General features: G+C 50.8%; 19 non-coding genes across 19 annotated transcripts; 6 read left to right on the plus strand and 13 right to left on the minus strand.

The window, feature by feature from the left end:
* Window positions 1-31: 31 nt before the first annotated feature.
* Trnav-uac (transfer RNA valine (anticodon UAC)) lies at window positions 32-104 on the minus strand. Its single transcript has one exon. It is a non-coding gene; the product is annotated as a tRNA-Val (tRNA).
* A 412-nt stretch (window positions 105-516) lies between these two features.
* Trnap-cgg (transfer RNA proline (anticodon CGG)) lies at window positions 517-588 on the plus strand. The gene has a single exon. It is a non-coding gene; the product is annotated as a tRNA-Pro (tRNA).
* A 195-nt stretch (window positions 589-783) lies between these two features.
* Trnav-aac (transfer RNA valine (anticodon AAC)) lies at window positions 784-856 on the minus strand. The gene has a single exon. It is a non-coding gene; the product is annotated as a tRNA-Val (tRNA).
* A 158-nt stretch (window positions 857-1,014) lies between these two features.
* On the minus strand, window positions 1,015-1,087 carry Trnav-uac (transfer RNA valine (anticodon UAC)). Its single transcript has one exon. It is a non-coding gene; the product is annotated as a tRNA-Val (tRNA).
* A 412-nt stretch (window positions 1,088-1,499) lies between these two features.
* Trnap-cgg (transfer RNA proline (anticodon CGG)) lies at window positions 1,500-1,571 on the plus strand. The gene has a single exon. It is a non-coding gene; the product is annotated as a tRNA-Pro (tRNA).
* A 195-nt stretch (window positions 1,572-1,766) lies between these two features.
* On the minus strand, window positions 1,767-1,839 carry Trnav-aac (transfer RNA valine (anticodon AAC)). The gene has a single exon. It is a non-coding gene; the product is annotated as a tRNA-Val (tRNA).
* Window positions 1,840-1,997: 158 nt separating this feature from the next.
* Trnav-uac (transfer RNA valine (anticodon UAC)) lies at window positions 1,998-2,070 on the minus strand. Its single transcript has one exon. It is a non-coding gene; the product is annotated as a tRNA-Val (tRNA).
* Window positions 2,071-2,482: 412 nt separating this feature from the next.
* Window positions 2,483-2,554, plus strand: Trnap-cgg (transfer RNA proline (anticodon CGG)). Its single transcript has one exon. It is a non-coding gene; the product is annotated as a tRNA-Pro (tRNA).
* Window positions 2,555-2,749: 195 nt separating this feature from the next.
* Trnav-aac (transfer RNA valine (anticodon AAC)) lies at window positions 2,750-2,822 on the minus strand. The gene has a single exon. It is a non-coding gene; the product is annotated as a tRNA-Val (tRNA).
* A 158-nt stretch (window positions 2,823-2,980) lies between these two features.
* Window positions 2,981-3,053, minus strand: Trnav-uac (transfer RNA valine (anticodon UAC)). The gene has a single exon. It is a non-coding gene; the product is annotated as a tRNA-Val (tRNA).
* Window positions 3,054-3,465: 412 nt separating this feature from the next.
* On the plus strand, window positions 3,466-3,537 carry Trnap-cgg (transfer RNA proline (anticodon CGG)). Its single transcript has one exon. It is a non-coding gene; the product is annotated as a tRNA-Pro (tRNA).
* A 195-nt stretch (window positions 3,538-3,732) lies between these two features.
* Trnav-aac (transfer RNA valine (anticodon AAC)) lies at window positions 3,733-3,805 on the minus strand. Its single transcript has one exon. It is a non-coding gene; the product is annotated as a tRNA-Val (tRNA).
* A 158-nt stretch (window positions 3,806-3,963) lies between these two features.
* Trnav-uac (transfer RNA valine (anticodon UAC)) lies at window positions 3,964-4,036 on the minus strand. Its single transcript has one exon. It is a non-coding gene; the product is annotated as a tRNA-Val (tRNA).
* Window positions 4,037-4,448: 412 nt separating this feature from the next.
* Trnap-cgg (transfer RNA proline (anticodon CGG)) lies at window positions 4,449-4,520 on the plus strand. Its single transcript has one exon. It is a non-coding gene; the product is annotated as a tRNA-Pro (tRNA).
* Window positions 4,521-4,715: 195 nt separating this feature from the next.
* Trnav-aac (transfer RNA valine (anticodon AAC)) lies at window positions 4,716-4,788 on the minus strand. The gene has a single exon. It is a non-coding gene; the product is annotated as a tRNA-Val (tRNA).
* A 158-nt stretch (window positions 4,789-4,946) lies between these two features.
* Trnav-uac (transfer RNA valine (anticodon UAC)) lies at window positions 4,947-5,019 on the minus strand. The gene has a single exon. It is a non-coding gene; the product is annotated as a tRNA-Val (tRNA).
* Window positions 5,020-5,431: 412 nt separating this feature from the next.
* Window positions 5,432-5,503, plus strand: Trnap-cgg (transfer RNA proline (anticodon CGG)). Its single transcript has one exon. It is a non-coding gene; the product is annotated as a tRNA-Pro (tRNA).
* A 195-nt stretch (window positions 5,504-5,698) lies between these two features.
* On the minus strand, window positions 5,699-5,771 carry Trnav-aac (transfer RNA valine (anticodon AAC)). Its single transcript has one exon. It is a non-coding gene; the product is annotated as a tRNA-Val (tRNA).
* Window positions 5,772-5,929: 158 nt separating this feature from the next.
* Window positions 5,930-6,002, minus strand: Trnav-uac (transfer RNA valine (anticodon UAC)). The gene has a single exon. It is a non-coding gene; the product is annotated as a tRNA-Val (tRNA).
* Window positions 6,003-9,431: the final 3,429 nt, after the last annotated feature.

Raw genomic sequence — 9,431 nt, forward strand, 5'->3', positions numbered from 1 at the left:
GGAGTACAATACGACATAGGCAAGAAAATACTGTTCCCGCCCGGGATCGAACCGGGGACCTTCTGCGTGTAAAGCAGACGTGATAACCGCTACACTACGGAAACTGCGGACGGGAGGAGTCCATCCCCGTTCACTCGAAATTACCTCAGCCTCTCTCCCGTCCGCGAATGCACACGCGACGGTTCTTTTGACAGCCTGGAAACCATTACAGCCGAGGGCTCAAGAAGTCTTCGGGGTGCTCGAGAGGGTGTCTGCCGTAGCACCCCTAACGAGATAGCGGCGTTTCCCGCAGTCGTGATTGCAAGTCATAGCAGCAAAAGCAATCACTTTCTTAGCAGCAGGGAGTGCGAGCCCAGCGGCAGCTCTACATGAAGGTACCAATAGCCCAGGAAGGCCGCCGACCGCGGGAATTCGCGCCGCCCCCATCCCGCCAGCCTACACGAGACTTTCCAGAGCACCCTGGACCACATCGAGGCACCCAGTGCACTGAAATAATAGTCATTCGCCATGTCAGATGGCTCGTTGGTCTAGGGGTATGATTCCTGCTTCGGGTGCAGGAGGTCCCGGGTTCAAATCCCGGACGAGCCCTAGCGTTTTGTGCAAACTGATCGCACATGAGTGGCTGAGTCGATGCAAAATGCTCGGCGGCAGTATCAAATGAATTTCATATTTGATGTGAGCAATTGACACTCTGATCCGACGTGTGAAGGCGATTACGAAGGTTTTTGGGTACAGATGGAAGCAGATGCATGTTACTATGTCTTGTTTTTAATGATGAAAAAGTGTTTCCGCCCGGGATCGAACCGGGGACCTTCTGCGTGTTAGGCAGACGTGATAACCGCTACACCACGGAAAATACTTGTGTGCGCCATACCTTAGAGACAACTCGTGCTGATGTTGTCATCGTAACTAAAAAATTAAATAAATGCGCTACTTGCATAACAAAGGTACATGCAGAAGATCCTCACATGACGTGGCTCACTGGAGTACAATACGACATAGGCAAGAAAATACTGTTCCCGCCCGGGATCGAACCGGGGACCTTCTGCGTGTAAAGCAGACGTGATAACCGCTACACTACGGAAACTGCGGACGGGAGGAGTCCATCCCCGTTCACTCGAAATTACCTCAGCCTCTCTCCCGTCCGCGAATGCACACGCGACGGTTCTTTTGACAGCCTGGAAACCATTACAGCCGAGGGCTCAAGAAGTCTTCGGGGTGCTCGAGAGGGTGTCTGCCGTAGCACCCCTAACGAGATAGCGGCGTTTCCCGCAGTCGTGATTGCAAGTCATAGCAGCAAAAGCAATCACTTTCTTAGCAGCAGGGAGTGCGAGCCCAGCGGCAGCTCTACATGAAGGTACCAATAGCCCAGGAAGGCCGCCGACCGCGGGAATTCGCGCCGCCCCCATCCCGCCAGCCTACACGAGACTTTCCAGAGCACCCTGGACCACATCGAGGCACCCAGTGCACTGAAATAATAGTCATTCGCCATGTCAGATGGCTCGTTGGTCTAGGGGTATGATTCCTGCTTCGGGTGCAGGAGGTCCCGGGTTCAAATCCCGGACGAGCCCTAGCGTTTTGTGCAAACTGATCGCACATGAGTGGCTGAGTCGATGCAAAATGCTCGGCGGCAGTATCAAATGAATTTCATATTTGATGTGAGCAATTGACACTCTGATCCGACGTGTGAAGGCGATTACGAAGGTTTTTGGGTACAGATGGAAGCAGATGCATGTTACTATGTCCTGTTTTTAATGATGAAAAAGTGTTTCCGCCCGGGATCGAACCGGGGACCTTCTGCGTGTTAGGCAGACGTGATAACCGCTACACCACGGAAACTACTTGTGTGCGCCATACCTTAGAGACAACTCGTGCTGATGTTGACATCGTAACTAAAAAATTAAATAAATGCGCTTCTTGCATAACAAAGGTACATGCAGAAGATCCTCACATGACGTAGCTCACTGTAGTACAATGCGACACAGGCAAGAAAATACTGTTCCCGCCCGGGATCGAACCGGGGACCTTCTGCGTGTAAAGCAGACGTGATAACCGCTACACTACGGAAACTGCGGACGGGAGGAGTCCATCCCCGTTCACTCGAAATTACCTCAGCCTCTCTCCCGTCCGCGAATGCACACGCGACGGTTCTTTTGACAGCCTGGAAACCATTACAGCCGAGGGCTCAAGAAGTCTTCGGGGTGCTCGAGAGGGTGTCTGCCGTAGCACCCCTAACGAGATAGCGGCGTTTCCCGCAGTCGTGATTGCAAGTCATAGCAGCAAAAGCAATCACTTTCTTAGCAGCAGGGAGTGCGAGCCCAGCGGCAGCTCTACATGAAGGTACCAATAGCCCAGGAAGGCCGCCGACCGCGGGAATTCGCGCCGCCCCCATCCCGCCAGCCTACACGAGACTTTCCAGAGCACCCTGGACCACATCGAGGCACCCAGTGCACTGAAATAATAGTCATTCGCCATGTCAGATGGCTCGTTGGTCTAGGGGTATGATTCCTGCTTCGGGTGCAGGAGGTCCCGGGTTCAAATCCCGGACGAGCCCTAGCGTTTTGTGCAAACTGATCGCACATGAGTGGCTGAGTCGATGCAAAATGCTCGGCGGCAGTATCAAATGAATTTCATATTTGATGTGAGCAATTGACACTCTGATCCGACGTGTGAAGGCGATTACGAAGGTTTTTGGGTACAGATGGAAGCAGATGCATGTTACTATGTCTTGTTTTTAATGATGAAAAAGTGTTTCCGCCCGGGATCGAACCGGGGACCTTCTGCGTGTTAGGCAGACGTGATAACCGCTACACCACGGAAACTACTTGTGTGCGCCATACCTTAGAGACAACTCGTGCTGATGTTGTCATCGTAACTAAAAAATTAAATAAATGCGCTACTTGCATAACAAAGGTACATGCAGAAGATCCTCACATGACGTGGCTCACTGGAGTACAATACGACATAGGCAAGAAAATACTGTTCCCGCCCGGGATCGAACCGGGGACCTTCTGCGTGTAAAGCAGACGTGATAACCGCTACACTACGGAAACTGCGGACGGGAGGAGTCCATCCCCGTTCACTCGAAATTACCTCAGCCTCTCTCCCGTCCGCGAATGCACACGCGACGGTTCTTTTGACAGCCTGGAAACCATTACAGCCGAGGGCTCAAGAAGTCTTCGGGGTGCTCGAGAGGGTGTCTGCCGTAGCACCCCTAACGAGATAGCGGCGTTTCCCGCAGTCGTGATTGCAAGTCATAGCAGCAAAAGCAATCACTTTCTTAGCAGCAGGGAGTGCGAGCCCAGCGGCAGCTCTACATGAAGGTACCAATAGCCCAGGAAGGCCGCCGACCGCGGGAATTCGCGCCGCCCCCATCCCGCCAGCCTACACGAGACTTTCCAGAGCACCCTGGACCACATCGAGGCACCCCGTGCACTGAAATAATAGTCATTCGCCATGTCAGATGGCTCGTTGGTCTAGGGGTATGATTCCTGCTTCGGGTGCAGGAGGTCCCGGGTTCAAATCCCGGACGAGCCCTAGCGTTTTGTGCAAACTGATCGCACATGAGTGGCTGAGTCGATGCAAAATGCTCGGCGGCAGTATCAAATGAATTTCATATTTGATGTGAGCAATTGACACTCTGATCCGACGTGTGAAGGCGATTACGAAGGTTTTTGGGTACAGATGGAAGCAGATGCATGTTACTATGTCCTGTTTTTAATGATGAAAAAGTGTTTCCGCCCGGGATCGAACCGGGGACCTTCTGCGTGTTAGGCAGACGTGATAACCGCTACACCACGGAAACTACTTGTGTGCGCCATACCTTAGAGACAACTCGTGCTGATGTTGACATCGTAACTAAAAAATTAAATAAATGCGCTTCTTGCATAACAAAGGTACATGCAGAAGATCCTCACATGACGTGGCTCACTGTAGTACAATGCGACACAGGCAAGAAAATACTGTTCCCGCCCGGGATCGAACCGGGGACCTTCTGCGTGTAAAGCAGACGTGATAACCGCTACACTACGGAAACTGCGGACGGGAGGAGTCCATCCCCGTTCACTCGAAATTACCTCAGCCTCTCTCCCGTCCGCGAATGCACACGCGACGGTTCTTTTGACAGCCTGGAAACCATTACAGCCGAGGGCTCAAGAAGTCTTCGGGGTGCTCGAGAGGGTGTCTGCCGTAGCACCCCTAACGAGATAGCGGCGTTTCCCGCAGTCGTGATTGCAAGTCATAGCAGCAAAAGCAATCACTTTCTTAGCAGCAGGGAGTGCGAGCCCAGCGGCAGCTCTACATGAAGGTACCAATAGCCCAGGAAGGCCGCCGACCGCGGGAATTCGCGCCGCCCCCATCCCGCCAGCCTACACGAGACTTTCCAGAGCACCCTGGACCACATCGAGGCACCCAGTGCACTGAAATAATAGTCATTCGCCATGTCAGATGGCTCGTTGGTCTAGGGGTATGATTCCTGCTTCGGGTGCAGGAGGTCCCGGGTTCAAATCCCGGACGAGCCCTAGCGTTTTGTGCAAACTGATCGCACATGAGTGGCTGAGTCGATGCAAAATGCTCGGCGGCAGTATCAAATGAATTTCATATTTGATGTGAGCAATTGACACTCTGATCCGACGTGTGAAGGCGATTACGAAGGTTTTTGGGTACAGATGGAAGCAGATGCATGTTACTATGTCTTGTTTTTAATGATGAAAAAGTGTTTCCGCCCGGGATCGAACCGGGGACCTTCTGCGTGTTAGGCAGACGTGATAACCGCTACACCACGGAAACTACTTGTGTGCGCCATACCTTAGAGACAACTCGTGCTGATGTTGTCATCGTAACTAAAAAATTAAATAAATGCGCTACTTGCATAACAAAGGTACATGCAGAAGATCCTCACATGACGTGGCTCACTGGAGTACAATACGACATAGGCAAGAAAATACTGTTCCCGCCCGGGATCGAACCGGGGACCTTCTGCGTGTAAAGCAGACGTGATAACCGCTACACTACGGAAACTGCGGACGGGAGGAGTCCATCCCCGTTCACTCGAAATTACCTCAGCCTCTCTCCCGTCCGCGAATGCACACGCGACGGTTCTTTTGACAGCCTGGAAACCATTACAGCCGAGGGCTCAAGAAGTCTTCGGGGTGCTCGAGAGGGTGTCTGCCGTAGCACCCCTAACGAGATAGCGGCGTTTCCCGCAGTCGTGATTGCAAGTCATAGCAGCAAAAGCAATCACTTTCTTAGCAGCAGGGAGTGCGAGCCCAGCGGCAGCTCTACATGAAGGTACCAATAGCCCAGGAAGGCCGCCGACCGCGGGAATTCGCGCCGCCCCCATCCCGCCAGCCTACACGAGACTTTCCAGAGCACCCTGGACCACATCGAGGCACCCAGTGCACTGAAATAATAGTCATTCGCCATGTCAGATGGCTCGTTGGTCTAGGGGTATGATTCCTGCTTCGGGTGCAGGAGGTCCCGGGTTCAAATCCCGGACGAGCCCTAGCGTTTTGTGCAAACTGATCGCACATGAGTGGCTGAGTCGATGCAAAATGCTCGGCGGCAGTATCAAATGAATTTCATATTTGATGTGAGCAATTGACACTCTGATCCGACGTGTGAAGGCGATTACGAAGGTTTTTGGGTACAGATGGAAGCAGATGCATGTTACTATGTCTTGTTTTTAATGATGAAAAAGTGTTTCCGCCCGGGATCGAACCGGGGACCTTCTGCGTGTTAGGCAGACGTGATAACCGCTACACCACGGAAACTACTTGTGTGCGCCATACCTTAGAGACAACTCGTGCTGATGTTGTCATCGTAACTAAAAAATTAAATAAATGCGCTACTTGCATAACAAAGGTACATGCAGAAGATCCTCACATGACGTGGCTCACTGGAGTACAATACGACATAGGCAAGAAAATACTGTTCCCGCCCGGGATCGAACCGGGGACCTTCTGCGTGTAAAGCAGACGTGATAACCGCTACACTACGGAAACTGCGGACGGGAGGAGTCCATCCCCGTTCACTCGAAATTACCTCAGCCTCTCTCCCGTCCGCGAATGCACACGCGACGGTTCTTTTGACAGCCTGGAAACCATTACAGCCGAGGGCTCAAGAAGTCTTCGGGGTGCTCGAGAGGGTGTCTGCCGTAGCACCCCTAACGAGATAGCGGCGTTTCCCGCAGTCGTGATTGCAAGTCATAGCAGCAAAAGCAATCACTTTCTTAGCAGCAGGGAGTGCGAGCCCAGCGGCAGCTCTACATGAAGGTACCAATAGCCCAGGAAGGCCGCCGACCGCGGGAATTCGCGCCGCCCCCATCCCGCCAGCCTACACGAGACTTTCCAGAGCACCCTGGACCACATCGAGGCACCCAGTGCACTGAAATAATAGTCATTCGCCATGTCAGATGGCTCGTTGGTCAGTCTGCCTGCAGCGGCGGTGGCGAGCGGTTCGTCGTGCTGTGCTTCGCTCTGCGGCTGGCTTTGTTTACATCCGCTGTGTAAGTCTGTGCGTTTTCGCCGGCGCTTCGCAGTAGTTAGATATTCTGTCAACGTTCGAAAATGCAGTAATGGCTCAACTTAGTAGAAAGGACACTCTGAAATTTACCTTTGATCGACGTTTTGCTCGACCTAAATCTTTCGAAATTGAGGATTGGTTAGAGGAAGTTGTTCAAGTTCCGTTTGAAGATACTGTTGGTTTTCACTTGTCAATTGTGAGTAGTGTGATGTACTTGAAGCTGAAAAACCCTGAGTTATGCGAACGAGTTGTCAATAATACCGGTGGTAAGCTTAAGTTTAAACACAGTGATGGAAATATTGGCGAAGTTACTGTCGATCATGTGGGACTTGGTATTCGAACAATTCGAATTTTTGAGCTACCCTTTGAAGTTCCTACAGATGCGATCAATCTTGTTATTGCACCCTTTGGGAAGGTCCTCAGTAATTTTGCAGAAAAATGGTCCGGTGCTCACAAATATCCGGTTTTGAACGGTGTCAGGCAGTTGAAGGTGGACTTATTACGACATATTCCGTCTTACATTAACGTTTGCGGTTATCGAGGTATCGTCATTTATGATGGTCAACCACGAACGTGTGCAGCTTGCAATTCTCCAGGTCATATTCGTTCTGAATGTATTCAAAGACGTGTTGTGCAGCTGTCGACAGGTGAACCGGTGAAGTCCGCGGAGATGACTATTTTGTCCACCACTTACGCTTCGGTGGCTCGCGACCAACCGACCGACCAACTGCCCATGGATACCGAAGTAGACATTCGCCCCCAACCAACCCTTCCTCCAACGGCCGAGCAACTTGTTGACATTTCTGAGCGACAAGAGCAACACCTGAGTGTGAGTGACGTGGTTGATTCCGTAGCGCAGTCCCCGACTCTGTCAACAGAACAAAATTCCACCTCCTCAGAGACGCAGGTCAGGACTGTGACTGCTGAATGTCGTTCCCCACAACCCCACCATGAAATCTCGGATTCCGATGAGCGTTGTCCACCTGCTAAATCCCCGCGGAAGAACAAGAAACGCAGAATCGCCCGCCAGGGTGCGGAAGAGGCGGCGGCGTCGTTGCGGGGAAAGGTGCAGCAAATCATGGACAAAGTCAGTGCAAAATCACCAGAATCCTCCCGACAACAGGCGCTAACTTCTGCACACCTGCGGGATGAAGATCGTGCAATCACGCTAACTGAGCCCTCTCGCGATGCTACCGGCCAGGTGTCTCCCATGTGCAGTGACGATGTTGATCATTGTTTAAAAGAACAACGACACCATCATCCTCTTGCGTCCAAGAACCCCAGCACTATAGACTGGGCGGCGGAACCAGAGGTCGAACACATGGACGCTGATGCAACTGATATTCCAGTCACTTCCCGATTTCCCGAACAGCCTTCTACGGCAGTAGAACCGGCACATGATGATAAGTTACTGGATCCACGGCAGGCAAACAAAGAAGAGGACTCTGACTTCTTTTAAAACGGCGCCGATTCCTTCTTACTCTCGTAAGAGCGTGAATGACTGATCAGCAGGCGTATAAAATTGGTACATTAAATATAAATAAAATCCGCAGTTCCCTCAAACTCGACAACATCGTAGACCTCTTATACGCCGCCGACATTGATATCCTCTTGCTTCAGGAGGTCGCCGACATTGCTTTGAACCACATTCCCGGTTATAATGTGACGGCCAATCCGGGACACGGTTCCGATTTAGGCACCGCTATTCTCACGAAAGAAGGAATTATCGTCCAGAATGTAGAACGACTCATAAGTTGTAGGGGAATTGGCGTGACTATCAATAATGTTAGACTCCTAAATCTGTATGCACCATCCGGCTCAACTAATAGGCGACGCCGAGCGGACTTTTTCAAGGAAGAAATACTTCCGCTTTTTGCAACACAATATGACCACCTAATATTGGCGGGAGATTTTAACTGTGTACTTAACGCCAAAGATCAGACGCCGCATTTCAATAAATCGATTGAATTAGAACAGATCGTCAAGGATTTACGTTTAGTCGATACGTGGGAGCACAAGTTTGGTACAACACCTGGTTTTACTCACGTCACGAATCATTCAGCGAGTAGATTGGACCGCATTTACGTATCGGACACTCTCAGACAGCGAATTTTACAAACTGAGGTCTGGCCAACCAGTTTCTCCGACCATGCGGCTTATATTTGCACGCTGAATTTGGGGAAACAGGAAACCTACCGAGGCAAAGGACTATGGAAACTAAATGTTGCACATTTAGACGATCCTGAATGCAGAGAAGCCTTCACTCGAGCGTGGAATGAAAGTGAAGCCAAATTTAGTACGTACGGCTCGGCATTGCAATGGTGGCTCGAATGCGCTAAACCGAAAATTCGTAAATCCATGATACAATATTCCCGGAATAAGAACTGGTGGTTTAAGAGAACGATGGAGTTTTATTATCAATGTCTTCGAGACTTATATACTCTTGATGCCACTGTGATTGACAACTACCCCCGCATTAAAAGACTGCAAGCAAAAATATTACTTTTGAAACGAAAACAGATGGAAGGTTACAAAATTAGAGGTCGGGTTTCGACTATGGCAAAAGGCGAACAGCCATCCATTTATCACCTGATACGTGAAACTAAACGAGCACGGACAAAGATCTTAACTGAACTACAATCCGAAGACGGCACGATTCTAACTCAGCAACACGATATCAGAGACGCCGTTCAAACTTATTACACTGACTTGATGTCCAATAAACCTACCGACGACGAAGCCCTTGCAGAGTTCCGGAGCAGCTTAACGCACAGGCTTCGCCCTGCAGATATAGCCGAACTCGTCACCGATGTAACGGAAGATGAACTGGAAGATGTGGTGTTCCACAGTCCAAAAAACAAATCTCCCGGATGTGACGGTCTCCCGGTGGAACTTTATCAAGTCTTCTG

This window comes from Schistocerca gregaria, chromosome 2 (assembly GCF_023897955.1).
Source record: "Schistocerca gregaria isolate iqSchGreg1 chromosome 2, iqSchGreg1.2, whole genome shotgun sequence".
NCBI lineage: Eukaryota > Metazoa > Arthropoda > Insecta > Orthoptera > Acrididae > Schistocerca > Schistocerca gregaria.